Source organism: Staurois parvus, unplaced genomic scaffold (genome assembly GCF_062004578.1).
Source record: "Staurois parvus isolate SC_StPar_1 unplaced genomic scaffold, SC_StPar_1.0 ptg000634l, whole genome shotgun sequence".
Classification (NCBI taxonomy): domain Eukaryota; kingdom Metazoa; phylum Chordata; class Amphibia; order Anura; family Ranidae; genus Staurois; species Staurois parvus.
Genome location: NW_028318430.1, coordinates 143,695 through 161,051, shown reverse-complemented (window position 1 = coordinate 161,051; position 17,357 = coordinate 143,695). Strand labels below are relative to the sequence as shown.

At 42.1% G+C, this 17,357-nt stretch overlaps 1 long non-coding RNA gene across 1 annotated transcript; it reads left to right on the top strand.

Moving 5' to 3' along the window:
- Positions 1–1,241: 1,241 nt before the first annotated feature.
- On the top strand, positions 1,242–7,872 carry LOC149449206 (uncharacterized). Its single transcript, XR_016315437.1, has 2 exons — positions 1,242–2,410; positions 6,197–7,872. It is a non-coding gene; the product is annotated as an uncharacterized LOC149449206 (long non-coding RNA).
- Positions 7,873–17,357: the final 9,485 nt, after the last annotated feature.

Here is a 17,357-nt window from a genome sequence, read left to right as displayed (position 1 = left end):
CTGTACTATGACCGCAGTCTCTGGTCATCTCCTGTAGTACATCTTCAGTCTCTGGTCATTTCCTGTACTATGTCCGCAGTCTCTGGTCATTTCCTATACTATGTCCGTAGTCTCTGGAAATTTACTGTACTATGTCCGCAGTCTCTGGTCATCTCCTGTACTGTGTCCGCAGTCTCTGGTCATCTCCTGTAGTACGTCCGTAGTATCTGGTCATTTCCTGTACTATGTCCGCAGTCTCTGGTCATTTCCTGTAGTACATCTTCAGTCTCTGGTCATTTCCTGTACTATGTCTGCAGTCTCTGGTCATTTCCTGTACTATGTCCGCAGTCTCTGGTCATTTCCTGTACTATGTCCGCAGTCTCTGGTCATCTCCTGTACTATGTCCGCAGTCTCTGGTCATCTCCTGTACTATGTCCGCAGTCTCTGGTCATCTCCTGTACTATGTCCGCAGTCTCTGGTCATCTCCTGTACTATGTCTGCAGTCTCTGGTCATCTCCTGTAGTACGTCCGCAGTCACTGGTCATTTCCTGTATTATGTCCGCAGTCTCTGATCATTTCCTGTACTATGTCCGAAGTCTCTGGTCATTTCCAGTACTATGTCCGCAGTCTCTGGTCATCTCCTGTACTAAGTCCGCAGTCTCAAGTCATCTCCTGTATTATGTCCGCAGTCTCTGGTCATCTCCTGTACTATGTCCGCAGTCTCCGGTCATCTCCTTGACTATGTCCTCAGTCTCTGGTCACCTCCTTTACTAAGTCCGCAGTCTCTGGTCAGCTCTTGTACTATAACTGCAGTCTCTGGTCATCTCCTGTACTATGACCGCAGTCTCTGGTCATCTCCTGTAGTACATCTTCAGTCTCTGGTCATTTCCTGTACTATGTCCGCAGTCTCTGGTCATTTCCTATACTATGTCCGTAGTCTCTGGAAATTTACTGTACTATGTCCGCAGTCTCTGGTCATCTCCTGTACTGTGTCCGCAGTCTCTGGTCATCTCCTGTAGTACGTCCGCAGTATCTGGTCATTTCCTGTACTATGTCCGCAGTCTCTGGTCATTTCCTGTAGTACATCTTCAGTCTCTGGTCATTTCCTGTACTATGTCTGCAGTCTCTGGTCATTTCCTGTACTATGTCCGCAGTCTCTAGTCATTTCCTGTACTATGTCCGTAGTCTCTGGAAATTTCCTGTACTATGTCCGCAGTCTCTGGTCATCTCCTGTACCATGTCTGCAGTCTCTGGTTGTTAAATCTAAATTATGATTCGGCATTTATATTGATGGCAAGCTTGCAAAATATTTGGTTTTTATGATTAGTCATAATTAATATTAATATGTGTGAATGGTCTTTGACAAATGGTAGTATTTACTATTCTTCAATTATAGCTGAGACCAAAAGATATACAAGTTAAGCTGAAATAGTATATACCAGTTGAAAGTTGAGTAGACTATATTTAGAGATAGTTGGTTAAAAGTATTTGGTAGTTATGTCAAGGTTATTAGAAGTGACTTACTATTACATTACGTATTTTCTGTGTATATTTAGTATACGTCTCTAACACTGATACATATATAGTTTAGTGATTATACATTGATATGTTCTTAAGCTATACTATCTTTTAAATATATAGCTACGGGTTACATCATTGGTACATCAGCATACATATGTTCCTGTCCATCAAACATCATATGTATAGCATCTTTCCCTTTTATGAAATGGCTTTGCTAAGCAGTAATACTTTCCATAGAAGGTATTAAGATCGCTAACTATGACGTACATTTGCCTCTTAAAAGTGCATGAGACACAGACACAGGGACACATACACACTCTCTCTCATACACACAAGCAACATGACTCTTGCAAACACACGTCTGAGAAGCTGCAACAGGTGCATACTGAGATCACTTCCAGCTACAATTTAGTCACATCCGGCTTCTCCTTCTTTACAAAGTCATTGGGAAGGACAGCATGGAGCATGGAGCACATGGCAAGGACAGAACAGCCATGACAGATAATGGTGACTTTGTTTTGAACTTTCGCTTGTCATTTTTACAGTAGTTGTATCTACATGGAACTGTTCATAACACGCTTTACATTGTTATTTGACATCATTGTGTGATAGAATAAAATCACACTTCATTTTTTATTTCAATGGCTCTTTCATTCATAATCGCCTCAAGACACTAGAAGAAGTATTATATGTGTCTAAAAATCCAACATTTTGGTGAGCCAGCCACCGCCGAACGTTTTTTCTACGGTTTTTCCCATACCTTGTTAAGGGGGAAAAACGCACGATTCTGTGATTGTCAAGTTTTGGGAAAAACACGGTGAAAAGTACCTAGCAGAACAGGCGATTAAACAGACTTTGACGAGAATTCCAGTGACTGAGCCGGGTCAAACGAGAAAATCTTCTGATTACGGTGAGTAACAATTATGGAATTTATTGATGACTTAGTAAATGAAAGTAAGTTAGAATTTAAAGATGTTTCTTTATATCCTGAAGACGGTCAGCTATGGCACTATATGTATAACAAATGTTTACAGGCCAATATTCAGATAGATAAATCTAGATTTACTGTGCACAGACAACGTAAAAAGATATCTAACATCTTAAATTTAGTAAGAATATTCAACAAAATGATTTTGAATGTTGATTTATCTGTTAAAAAAGCTTGTACATTAAAACAGACAGAATGTAGCACTGTACAGCATGAAAATTTGTCTCAAGATGCTCCTAGTTGCCCAAACTGTGACATTTTCTGTACTTATGTAGAGAATCTTGAGGAACAAATTGACTTAAAGACAAATCTTTTGTTAAGACTGCAGAATGACAGTAAACAGGTTGCCATGATAAACACAGATGACAAACAGAGTGATTCAAAACCAGAGCCACGCCTGTCTGCTATCTCTGAAAGTTCGGATATTGACTCTGATGACGAAACACAAATTAAACATAAAGAATTGTTATGTAAAACTGCAAAACTTAAGTTGCAAATACATAATCAATTAATGAAAGTTTTAAAAGACATCCCTGCTTATGATCCAGATAAAGATATTTATAGCAACATGGAAATATATGAAATGCATGTCAAATGCCATCAGATTTCAGATCATGACATAAATTATTTATTTCCGATGTGGCTACCAATTAAATTTATGTCTCGCATTAAAAATTCTGTTGTTAACGATAAAGATCAGAAAAAACATAATGACGCGACAGACAGACTGCGACAATTGCTGTTATGTTCAACAGGTGAAGACGTACCTTCTGTAGAAATGCTCGACTTACTGCAGACTACTGCAGACGAAGACCCTTTTGAATTTAAAAGCAAGTTTTCCAAAGCATATAAAATTATATTTGGAGTAGAAAATGAGGAAGACTCAGCTATGATCAAAGCTTTTGTAAAGAAATTCACGTATTTAGACCCAGTAACCATTGTCATAGCCGAGGAAAAACAAAATTTGAATGATATAGTAAGTTTCATTGACAAAATTCGAAGAAAATTGAAAAATAGCAATATCACTTATGAGGTGGCTGCGCTTCAAAGTGACAAAAACAGTCAGATTACAGTTATGCCAGGAACTACAGGTCCCAGTAAGAATGACAACGACAGATGCAAGCAAGCGAGTCATAAAGAGCATACCACATGCTTTCACTGTCATAAACAAGGTCATATCAGGCGCCATTGTTGGAAGTTTAAATTTGAAGCACAAATAAAGAATATGGAAATAAAAAGTGAAAATGCAGCTTTTGTACAACCTTCTGTGTTGTGTAATGATGAAAGTTTAACTGAATTGCCTTATGCTTCATCAGTTACACAAATTCACACTTTGACTAGAAACAACTGTTCTGACAACAGGGTGAGAAGGGTTGTCACTGACAGAAATGGTTTATTACCAGTTCCAAAAATAGAATCACATCCACATTCATCCCCGATATCGTTAGAATTTGTCGCTCCAATTGTATTGGATGACAATGGAAGGCCTTTTATAGACGGATTACTAAATGGTAAAAAGATCAGATTCCTAATTGACAGCGGATCTGAGATTAATCTGACCAGAGAAAACGTACCTGTGAAACCAAATTCACCCATGTGTAAAATAAAAGGTTTTAATAATACAGGTCATTCCACTGCTAGACAGGTGCCCAATGTAACATTTGAAGTACCTGGGCTAGTGAAAACTAACATTGATATTTGGTATAGTAATGCCACCGAGAATATTCTTGGCATTGATTTTATCAATAAGCAAAAGTGGATTATTGATATTATGACTAAAGTTATTTGGAGGAATCCATCTAGGCCCAAATCAATGTTAATGGATCCTTCTATATACAGTGATGTAGGTTTCAACTCTAAAATGTCTACAGCACAAAAATGGCCTGATATTGATGGTAATTATGTTTTACAAGAATTGGTACAACGTTTTCCAAGTTTGTGGTCAAAATTTAAAAATGACATAGGAACATTGAAAGATACAGAATTGAATATTGAGGGAAAAGACCCCATACCCCTTAATCAATATGAATTACCACGAGAATCAATAGGACCACTTTCTGCCATTATTCAAGAGTTTGTACAACTTGGCATTTTAAAGAAAACACAATCAGTAGTAAATAACTGTATTTGGCCTATCAAAAATGCTGACAATTCATATTCTGTGTCAGTTGATTTCAGGACACTGAATAAACATATTACAAATAACAAAGCAGTTGTTCCTGATCATTCTAATATCAAGTTACATTTAAAGGCCGAATCCAAAGTGTTTTCTGTTTTGGAAATCGATAACAGTAATTTTTCGATCCCCTTAGCTAAAAGTTGTCAATACAAACTAGCTTTTAAGTTTCAGAAAGAGACCTATGCATTCACTCGATTAGTAGCTGGTTTAGACATCAGTGATGGTATAGTCCATGAGTCCATAGAAAAAATTCTATCACAATTTTCAAGGCCAGAATGCATTTTTCAGCATGTAAATACAATTATGCTAAGTACGCAGAATGTTAACGAACATATTACTCTTTTGTCTGAGTTATTTATGTTGTTACAGGATGCAGGCCTAAAATTAAACCCGGACAGAGTTCAGTTGATGAAAAGTCAGGTGAAATGCTTTCACATGCAGATCAGTCAAGGAAAGAGACAATTATTGCAGGAAACAGTCAGAGCTATCACTGCCTTTCCAGTTCCTACAACACATAAAGCATTGCAACAATTTTTGAAAAACATAAATCATTGCAAAGAGTTTATACATGGTTTCGCAGAGCAAGTTAAGCCATTATATCATCTTTTGAAGAGTAAAAATAACTTAGTTGAGCAATGGGGTCCAAATGAGAATAATGCTTTAAAAGTGTTGAAAAAGGATTTGCAGAATGCGCCAGCATTAGGTACTATTGAGGTTTGTTCCAATGCTCCTTTTGTTGTGAAAACTCATGTATCTGATAATGCAATTTCAGTAACTTTGTCTCAATTAAAAGAAGGTAATGAGAGACTACTTAGTTACTTCTCCAGAAATTTATCACTATTGGAAAGAACTTTTACATCAGAGGCACAACAACTGTTGAGTTTCTTTTATGCAATCAAAGCTTCACAAAGCACAGTAAAGTCACATAGTATCATATTACAGTCTCCTGACAGTTCACTAAGAAGAATTCTTGAGGAAGATACATTCAGAGAATGTCGTGAAAGATATCCTCAGTGGATAAGAGCACTGTTAGCCAAACACATTGTGATAGATACAGCTGTATCAGACAAGTCTCTACCTCACATTCATAGCAACACATGCATTACTGAAGAACACTCTAACACCAGAAGAATGACATCAGCACAGAAAACAGTTACGCATATTTCTAATATTATAGGGATGAGAACAAAGGCATAAACCTTTGTCATCTCTGGGGTGATACAAAACCTTTCTTTGTTTAGTAAAACAGGGTTTTGCGGTCATGACCTATGATGAAATATTGCGTCCTGTCATACCTAAATAACACACTACTTTTGTATTCTAGTTTAGGTAATTTCAGACAGGATTAGGACAGTATTTTGATTGATATATAGAGGTTTTCTGTAAAAGGAAATAGGAAGTAATGTTACTTCACAATATGTGTTTCAAACTCATACACTGATTGATCCATAATCTTTCATATTTGTTGAAAAAGGTGCAAGACTAATGCAATGTTTGTGCCAAAGTAATGATACTGCATTTCTTTACAGAAATGACATCTAAAATCAAACATGAAGCGTAACAATCTCCTACAAGCCAACTTTAAGGAATTTGAACGTTAAAGAAGAGTTCTTCATATGGAAGAAGATTGAACAAGAGCTTAATACTTCACACTTGTGACTGATTTATCACGTTCAACAAAGATGTTTCTACTTTACAGAACTTAACGAAGATATTGTATAGACATTGTATGAAGAAAAGATTCATCAAGAGGAAATCTATTTATTAGTGATAAAACAATTTATTATTGAAAATATTGTTATAGGTCACATACACATTTTAATGATCCTTTTATTCCGATACTTACATCCATATTGGGATAATATTATTATTATTATTTTTTATTTTTTACATATTCATATACGGAATATTTTTTGGTTAAAACTTCCAGTTATTAGAATATCTTTTGTTAAAAGATACAAGAAACATATTACTCTTATAGGAGCAATATAAACTTATGACACATTTTAGAATGGAAAGTATATTTCCGGAGCCTTAAAATATTATACAAATATGGAAATATAATACATTAATTATTATTTTTATTTTTATTATTATTACTATATTATCATATATCATTTAAAATTAACATTATGATTAAGAATTTTTAGGAAGAGAAACTGAAAGATTAGGTATAGAGTTTTGAAGGAAAGTTATTTTTGATTGGTCCAGTTATGAAGAATATATACGATCATTTGGTATAAGACGGTGTGTATGGGACATGAATGAAGTGTGCATTGATTTGGCATTAATTTTAGACTAATCATAATAAGGGGGAATGTTAAATCTAAATTATGATTCGGCATTTATATTGATGGCAAGCTTGCAAAATATTTGGTTTTTATGATTAGTCATAATTAATATTAATATGTGTGAATGGTCTTTGACAAATGGTAGTATTTACTATTCTTCAATTATAGCTGAGACCAAAAGATATACAAGTTAAGCTGAAATAGTATATACCAGTTGAAAGTTGAGTAGACTATATTTAGAGATAGTTGGTTAAAAGTATTTGTTAGTTATGTCAAGGTTATTAGAAGTGACTTACTATTACATTACGTATTTTCTGTGTATATTTAGTATACGTCTCTAACACTGATACATATATAGTTTAGTGATTATACATTGATATGTTCTTAAGCTATACTATCTTTTAAATATATAGCTACGGGTTACATCATTGGTACATCAGCATACATATGTTCCTGTCCATCAAACATCATATGTATAGCATCTTTCCCTTTTATGAAATGGCTTTGCTAAGCAGTAATACTTTCCATAGAAGGTATTAAGATCGCTAACTATGACGTACATTTGCCTCTTAAAAGTGCATGAGACACAGACACAGGGACACATACACACTCTCTCTCATACACACAAGCAACACACGTCTGAGAAGCTGCAACAGGTGCATACTGAGATCACTTCCAGCTACAATTTAGTCACATCCGGCTTCTCCTTCTTTACAAAGTCATTGGGAAGGACAGCATGGAGCATGGAGCACATGGCAAGGACAGAACAGCCATGACAGATAATGGTGACTTTGTTTTGAACTTTCGCTTGTCATTTTTACAGTAGTTGTATCTACATGGAACTGTTCATAATACGCTTTACATTGTTATTTGACATCATTGTGTGATAGAATAAAATCACACTTTATTTTTTATTTCAATGGCTCTTTCATTCATAATCGCCTCAAGACACTAGAAGAAGTATTATATGTGTCTAAAAATCCAACACTGGTCATCTCCTGTACTATGTCCGCAGTCTCTGGTCATCTCCTGTACTATGTCCGCAGTCTCTGGTCATCTCCTGTACTATGTCCGCAGTCTCTGGTCATCTCCTGTACTATGTTCGCAGTCTCTGGTCATTTCCTGTACTATGTCCGCAGTCTCTGGTCATCTCCTGTACTATGTTCGCAGTCTCTGGTCATTTCCAGTACTATGTCCGCAGTCTCTGGTCATCTCCTGTACTATGTTCGCAGTCTCTGGTCATCTCCTGTACTATGTCCGCAGTCTCTGGTCATTTCCTGTACTATGTCCGCAGTCTCTGATCATTTCCTGTACTATGTCCGAAGTCTCTGGTCATTTCCAGTACTATGTCCGCAGTCTCTGGTCATCTCCTGTACTATGTTCGCAGTCTCTGGTCATCTCCTGTACTATGTCCGCAGTCTCTGGCCATCTCCTGTACTAAGTCCGCAGTCTCTGGTCATCTCCTGTACTATGTCCGCAGTCTCTGGTCATCTCCTGTACTATGTCCGCTGTGTCTGGTCATCTCTTGTACTATGTCCGCAGTCTCTGGTCATCTCCTGTACTATGTTCGCAGTCTCTGGTCATCTCCTGTACTATGTCCGCAGTCTCTGGCCATCTCCTGTACTAAGTCCGCAGTCTCTGGTCATCTCCTGTACTATGTCCGCAGTGTCTGGTCATCTCTTGTACTATGTCCGCAGTCTCTGGTCATCTCCTGTACTATGTCCGAAGTCTCTGGTCATTTCCAGTACTATGTCCGCAGTCTCTGGTCATCTCCTGTACTATGTTCGCAGTCTCTGGTCATCTCCTGTACTATGTCCGCAGTCTCTGGCCATCTCCTGTACTATGTCCGCAGTCTCTGGCCATCTCCTGTACTAAGTCCGCAGTCTCTAGTCATCTCCTGTACTATGTCCGCAGTCTCTGGTTATCTCCTGTACTATGTCCGCTGTGTCTGGTCATCTCTTGTACTATGTTCGCAGTCTCTGGTCATCTCCTGTACTATGTCCGCAGTCTCTGGCCATCTCCTGTACTAAGTCCGCAGTCTCTGGTGATCTCCTGTACTATGTCCGCAGTGTCTGGTCATCTCTTGTACTATGTCCGCAGTCTCCGGTCATCTCCTGTATTATGTCCGCAGTCTCCGGTCATCTCCTTTACTATGTCCTCAGTTTCTGGTCATCTCCTTTACTAAGTCTGCAGTCTCTGGTCAGCTCTTGTACTATAACTGCACTCTCTGGTCATCTCCGGTACTATGTCCGCAGTCTCTGGTCATCTCCTGTACTATGACCACAGTCTCTGGTCATCTCCTGTAGTACATTTTCAGTCTCTGGTCATTTCCTGTACTATGTCCGCAGTCTCTGGTCATTTCCTGTACTATGTCCGTAGTCTCTGGAAATTTCCTGTACTATGTCCGCATTCAGTGGTCATCTCTTGTACTATGTCCGTAGTCTCTGGAAATGTCCTGTACTATGTCCGCAGTCTCTGGTCATTTCCTGTATTATGTCCGCAGTCTCTGGTCATTTCCTGTACTATGTCTGAAGTATCTGGTCATCTCCTGTACTATGTCCGCATTCTCTGGTCATCTCCTGTACTATGTCCGCAGTCTCTGGTCATCTCTTGTACTATGTCCGCAGTCTCTAGTCATCTCCTGTATTATGTCCGCAGTCTCTGGTCATCTCCTGTACTATGTCCGCAGTCTCCGGTCATCTCCTTTACTATGTCCTCAGTCTCTGGTCATCTCCTTTACTATGTCCGCAGTCTCTGGTCCGCTCTTGTACTATAACTGCAGTCTCTGGTCATCTCCTGTACTATGACCGCAGTCTCTGTTCATCTCCTGTACTATGACCGCAGTCTCTGGTCATCTCCTGTAGTACATCTTCAGTCTCTGGTCATTACCTGTACTATGTCCGCAGTCTCTGGTCATTTCCTATACTATGTCCGTAAACTCTGGAAATTTACTGTACTATGTCCGCAGTCTCTGGTCATCTCCTGTACCATGTCCGCAGTCTCTGGTCATCTCCTGTAGTACGTCCGCAGTATCTGGTCATTTCCTGTACTATGGCCGCAGTCTCTGGTCATTTCCTGTACTATGTCTGGAGTCTCTGGTCATTTTCTGTACTATGTCTGCAGTCTCTGGTCATTTCCTGTACTATGTCTGCAGTCTCTGGTCATCTCCTGTACTATGTCCGTAGTCTCTGGAAATGTCCTGTACTATGTCCGCAGTCTCTGGTCATTTCCTGTATTATGTCCGCAGTCTCTGGTCATTTCCTGTACTATGTCTGAAGTATCTGGTCATCTCCTGTACTATGTCCGCATTCTCTGGTCATCTCCTGTACTATGTCCGCAGTCTCTGGTCATCTCTTGTACTATGTCCGCAGTCTCTAGTCATCTCCTGTATTATGTCCGCAGTCTCTGGTCCGCTCTTGTACTATAACTGCAGTCTCTGGTCATCTCCTGTACTATGACCGCAGTCTCTGTTCATCTCCTGTACTATGACCGCAGTCTCTGGTCATCTCCTGTAGTACATCTTCAGTCTCTGGTCATTACCTGTACTATGTCCGCAGTCTCTGGTCATTTCCTATACTATGTCCGTAGTCTCTGGAAATTTACTGTACTATGTCCGCAGTCTCTGGTCATCTCCTGTACCATGTCCGCAGTCTCTGGTCATCTCCTGTAGTACGTCCGCAGTATCTGGTCATTTCCTGTACTATGGCCGCAGTCTCTGGTCATTTCCTGTACTATGTCTGGAGTCTCTGGTCATTTTCTGTACTATGTCTGCAGTCTCTGGTCATTTCCTGTACTATGTCTGCAGTCTCTGGTCATCTCCTGTACTATGTCCGTAGTCTCTGGAAATGTCCTGTACTATGTCCGCAGTCTCTGGTCATCTCCTGTACTATGTCTGCAGTCTCTGGTCATTTCCTGTACTATTTCCGCAGTCTCTGGTCATTTCCTGTACTATGTCTGAAGTCTCTGGTCATCTCCTGTACTATGTCCGCATTCTCTGGTCATCTCCTGTACTATGTCCGCAGTCTCTGGTCATCTCTTGTACTATGTCCGCAGTCTCTAGTCATCTCCTGTATTATGTCCGCAGTCTCTGGTCATCTCCTGTACTATGTCTGCAGTCTCCGGTCATCTCCTTGACTATGTCCTCAGTCTCTGGTCATCTCCTGTACTATGACCGCAGTCTCTGGTCATCTCCTGTACTATGACCGCAGTCTCTGGTCATCTCCTGTAGTACATCTTCAGTCTCTGGTCATTTCCTGTACTATGTCCGCAGTCTCTGGTCATTTCCTCTACTATGTCCGAAGTCTCTGGAAATTTACTGTACTATGTCCGCAGTCTCTGGTCATCTCCTGTACTGTGTCCGCAGTCTCTGGTCATCTCCTGTAGTACGTCCGCAGTATGTGGTCATTTCCTGTACTATGTCCGCAGTCTCTGGTAATTTCCTGTACTATGTCCGCAGTCTCTGGTCATTTCCTGTACTATGTCCGTAGTCTCTGGAAATGTCCTGTACTATGTCCGCAGTCTCTGGTCATCTCCTGTACTATGTCCGCAGTCTCTGGTCATCTCCTGTGCTATGTCCGCAGTCTCTGGTCATCTCCTGTACTATGTCCGCAGTCTCTGGTCATCTCCTGTAGTACGTCCGCAGTCTCTGGTCATCTCCTGTAGTACATCTTCAGTCTCTGGTCATTTCCTGTACTATGTCTGCAGTCTCTGGTCATTTCCTGTACTATGTCCGCAGTCTCTGGTCATTTCCTGTACTATGTCCGTAGTCTCTGGAAATGTCCTGTACTATGTCCGCAGTCTCTGGTCATCTCCTGTACTATGTCCGCAGTCTCTGGTCATCTCCTGTGCTATGTCCGCAGTCTCTGGTCATCTCCTGTACTATGTCCGCAGTCTCTGGTCATCTCCTGTACTATGTCCGCAGTCTCTGGTCATCTCCTGTACTATGTCCACAGTCTCTGGCCATCTCCTGTACTATGTCCGCTGTGTCTGGTCATCTCTTGTACTATGTCCGCAGTCTCTGGTCATCTCCTGTACTATGTTCGCAGTCTCTGGTCATCTCCTGTACTATGTCCGCAGTCTCTTGCCATCTCCTGTACTAAGTCCGCAGTCTCTGGTCATCTCCTGTACTATGACCGCAGTGTCTGGTCATCTCTTGTACTATGTCCGCAGTCTCTGGTCATCTCCTGTATTATGTCCGCAGTCTCCGGTCATCTCCTGTACTATGTCCGCAGTCTCCGGTCATCTCCTGTACTATGTCCGCAGTCTCCGGTCATCTCCTTTACTAAGTCTGCAGTCTCTGGTCAGCTCTTGTACTATAACTGCACTCTCTGGTCATCTCCGGTACTATGTCCGCAGTCTCTGGTCATCTCCTGTACTATGACCACAGTCTCTGGTCATCTCCTGTAGTACATCTTCAGTCTCTGGTCATTTCCTGTACTATGTCCGCAGTCTCTGGTCATTTCCTGTACTATGTCCGTAGTCTCTGGAAATTTCCTGTACTATGTCCGCAGTCTCTGGTCATCTCTTGTACTATGTCCGTAGTCTCTGGAAATGTCCTGTACTATGTCCGCAGTCTCTGGTCATCTCCTGTACTATGTCCGCAGTCTCTGGTCATTTCCTGTACTATGTCCGCAGTCTCTGGTCATTTCCTGTACTATGTCTGAAGTCTCTGGTTATCTCCTGTACTATGTCTGCAGTCTCTGATCATTTCCTGTACTATGTCTGAAGTATCTGGTCATCTCCTGTACTATGTCCGCATTCTCTGGTCATCTCCTGTACTATGTCCGCAGTCTCTGGTCATCTCTTGTAATATGTCCACAGTCTCTAGTCATCTCCTGTATTATGTCCGCAGTCTCTGGTCATCTTCTGTACTATGTCCGCAGTCTCCGGTCATCTCCTTTACTATGTCCTCAGTCTCTGGTCATCTCCTTTACTAAGTCCGCAGTCTCTGGTCAGTTCTTGTACTATAACTGCAGTCTCTGGTCATCTCTTGTACTATAACCGCAGTCTCTGGTCATCTCCTGTACTATGACCGCAGTCTCTGGTCATTTCCTGTAGTACATCTTCAGTCTCTGGTCATTTCCTGTACTATGTCCGCAGTCTCTGGTCATTTCCTATACTATGTCCGTAGTCTCTGGAAATTTACTGTACCATGTCCGCAGTCTCTGGTCATCTCCTGTACCATGTCCGCAGTCTCTGGTCATCTCCTGTAGTACGTCCGCAGTATCTGGTCATTTCCTGTACTATGGCCGCAGTCTCTGGAAATTTCCTGTACTATGTCCGCAGTCTCTGGTCATCTCCTGTACTATGTCCGTAGTCTCTGGAAATGTCCTGTACTATGTCCGCAGTCTCTGGTCATCTCCTGTACTATGTCCGCAGTCTCTGGTCATTTCCTGTACTATGTCCGCAGTCTCTGGTTATTTCCTGTACTATGTCCGCAGTCTCTGGTTATCTCCTGTACTATGTCTGCAGTCTCTGGTCATTTCCTGTACTATGTCTGAAGTCTCTGGTCATCTCCTGTACTATGTCCGCAGTCTATGGTCATCTTTTGTACTATGTCTGCAGTCTCTAGTCATCTCCTGTATTATGTCCGCAGTCTCTAGTCATCTCCTGTATTATGTCCGCAGTCTCTGCTCATCTCCTGTACTATGTCCGCAGTCTCTGGTCATTTCCTGTACTATGTCCGCAGTCTCTGGTCATTTCCTGTACTATGTTCGCAGTCTCTGGTCATCTCCTGTACTATGTCCGTAGTCTCTGGAAATGTCCTGTACTATGTCCGCAGTCTCTGGTCATCTCCTTTACTATGTCCCCAGTCTCTGATCATCTCCTGTACTATGACCGCAGTCTCTGGTCATCTCCTGTACTATGTCCGCAGTCTCTGGTCATCTCCTGTACTATGTCCGCAGTCTCTGGTCATCTCCTTTACTATGTCCTCAGTCTCTGGTCATCTCCTGTACTATGACCGCAGTCTCTGGTCATCTCCTGTACTATGACCACAGTCTCTGGTCATCTCCTGTAGTACATCTTCAGTCTCTGGTCATTTCCTGTACTATGTCCGCAGTCTGTGGTCATTTCCTATAATATGTCCGTAGTCTCTGGAAATTTACTGTACTATGTCCGCAGTCTCTGGTCATCTCCTGTACTATGTCCGCAGTCTCTGGTCATCTCCTGTACTATGTCCGCAGTCTCTGGTCATCTCCTGTACTATGTCCGCAGTCTCTGGTTATTTCCTGTACTATGTCTGAAGTCTCTGGTTATCTCCTGTACTATGTCTGCAGTCTCTGGTCATTTCCTGTACAATGTCTGAAGTCTCTGGTCATCTCCTGTACTATGTCCGCATTCTCTGGTCATCTCCTGTACTATGTCCGCAGTCTATGGTCATCTCTTGTACTATGTCCGCAGTCTCTAGTCATCTCCTGTATTATGTCCGCAGTCTCTGGTCATCTCCTGTACTATGTCCGCAGTCTCTGGTCATTTTCTGTACTATGTCTGCAGTCTCTGGTCATTTTCTGTACTATGTCTGCAGTCTCTGGTCATTTCCTGTACTATGTCTGCAGTCTCTGGTCATCTCCTGTACTATGTCCGTAGTCTCTGGAAATGTCCTGTACTATGTCTGCAGTCTCTGGTCATTTCCTGTACTATGTCCGCAGTCTCTGGTCATTTTCTGTACTATGTCCGTAGTCTCTGGAAATTTCCTGTACTATGTCCGCAGTCTCTGGTCATCTCCTGTACTATGTCCGTAGTCTCTGGAAATGTCCTGTACTATGTCCGCAGTCTCTGGTCATCTCCTGTACTATGTCCGTAGTCTCTGGAAATGTCCTGTACTATGTCCGCAGTCTCTGGTCATTTCCTGTACTATGTCTGAAGTCTCTGGTTATCTCCTGTACTATCTCTGCAGTCTCTGGTCATCTCCTGTACTATAACCGCAGTCTCTGGTCATCTCCTGTACTATGACCGCAGTCTCTGGTCATTTCCTGTAGTACATCTTCAGTCTCTGGTCATTTCCTGTACTATGTCCGCAGTCTCTGGTCATTTCCTATACTATGTCCGTAGTCTCTGGAAATTTACTGTACCATGTCCGCAGTCTCTGGTCATCTCCTGTACCATGTCCGCAGTCTCTGGTCATCTCCTGTAGTACGTCCGCAGTATCTGGTCATTTCCTGTACTATGGCCGCAGTCTCTGGAAATTTCCTGTACTATGTCCGCAGTCTCTGGTCATCTCCTGTACTATGTCCGTAGTCTCTGGAAATGTCCTGTACTATGTCCGCAGTCTCTGGTCATCTCCTGTACTATGTCCGCAGTCTCTGGTCATTTCCTGTACTATGTCCGCAGTCTCTGGTTATTTCCTGTACTATGTCCGCAGTCTCTGGTTATCTCCTGTACTATGTCTGCAGTCTCTGGTCATTTCCTGTACTATGTCTGAAGTCTCTGGTCATCTCCTGTACTATGTCCGCAGTCTATGGTCATCTTTTGTACTATGTCTGCAGTCTCTAGTCATCTCCTGTATTATGTCCGCAGTCTCTAGTCATCTCCTGTATTATGTCCGCAGTCTCTGCTCATCTCCTGTACTATGTCCGCAGTCTCTGGTCATTTCCTGTACTATGTCCGCAGTCTCTGGTCATTTCCTGTACTATGTTCGCAGTCTCTGGTCATCTCCTGTACTATGTCCGTAGTCTCTGGAAATGTCCTGTACTATGTCCGCAGTCTCTGGTCATCTCCTTTACTATGTCCTTAGTCTCTGATCATCTCCTGTACTATGACCGCAGTCTCTGGTCATCTCCTGTACTATGTCCGCAGTCTCTGGTCATCTCCTGTACTATGTCCGCAGTCTCTGGTCATCTCCTTTACTATGTCCTCAGTCTCTGATCATCTCCTGTACTATGACCGCAGTCTCTGGTCATCTCCTGTACTATGACCACAGTCTCTGGTCATCTCCTGTAGTACATCTTCAGTCTCTGGTCATTTCCTGTACTATGTCCGCAGTCTGTGGTCATTTCCTATAATATGTCCGTAGTCTCTGGAAATTTACTGTACTATGTCCGCAGTCTCTGGTCATCTCCTGTACTATGTCCGCAGTCTCTGGTCATCTCCTGTACTATGTCCGCAGTCTCTGGTCATCTCCTGTACTATGTCCGCAGTCTCTGGTCATCTCCTGTACTATGTCCGCAGTCTCTGGTCATCTCCTGTACTATGTCCGCAGTCTCTGGTTATTTCCTGTACTATGTCTGAAGTCTCTGGTTATCTCCTGTACTATGTCTGCAGTCTCTGGTCATTTCCTGTACAATGTCTGAAGTCTCTGGTCATCTCCTGTACTATGTCCGCATTCTCTGGTCATCTCCTGTACTATGTCCGCAGTCTATGGTCATCTCTTGTACTATGTCCGCAGTCTCTAGTCATCTCCTGTATTATGTCCGCAGTCTCTGGTCATCTCCTGTACTATGTCCGCAGTCTCTGGTCATTTTCTGTACTATGTCTGCAGTCTCTGGTCATTTTCTGTACTATGTCTGCAGTCTCTGGTCATTTCCTGTACTATGTCTGCAGTCTCTGGTCATCTCCTGTACTATGTCCGTAGTCTCTGGAAATGTCCTGTACTATGTCTGCAGTCTCTGGTCATTTCCTGTACTATGTCCGCAGTCTCTGGTCATTTTCTGTACTATGTCCGTAGTCTCTGGAAATTTCCTGTACTATGTCCGCAGTCTCTGGTCATCTCCTGTACTATGTCCGTAGTCTCTGGAAATGTCCTGTACTATGTCCGCAGTCTCTGGTCATCTCCTGTACTATGTCCGTAGTCTCTGGAAATGTCCTGTACTATGTCCGCAGTCTCTGGTCATTTCCTGTACTATGTCTGAAGTCTCTGGTTATCTCCTGTACTATCTCTGCAGTCTCTGGTCATCTCCTGTACTATGATCGCAGTCTCTGGTCATCTCCTGTACTATGACCGCAGTCTCTGGTCATCTCCTGTAGTACATCTTCAGTCTCTGGTCATTTCCTGTACTATGTCCGCAGTCTGTGGTCATTTCCTATACTATGTCCGTAGTCTCTGGAAATTTACTGTACTATGTCCGCAGTCTCTGGTCATCTCCTGTACTATGTCCGCAGTCTTTGGTCATCTCCTGTAGTACGTCCGCAGTATCTGGTCATTTCCTGTATTATGTCCGCAGTCTCTTGTCATTTCCTGTACTATGTCTGGAGTCTCTGGTCATCTCCAGTACTATGTCCGCAGTCTCTGGTCATCTCCTGTACTATGTCCACAGTCTCTGTTCATTTCCTGTACTATGTCCGCAGTCTCTGGTCATTTCCTGTACTATGTCTGAAGTCTCTGGTCATCTCCTGTACTATGTCCGCATTCTCTGGTCATCTCCTGTACTATGTCCGCAGTCTCTGGTCATCTCTTGTACTA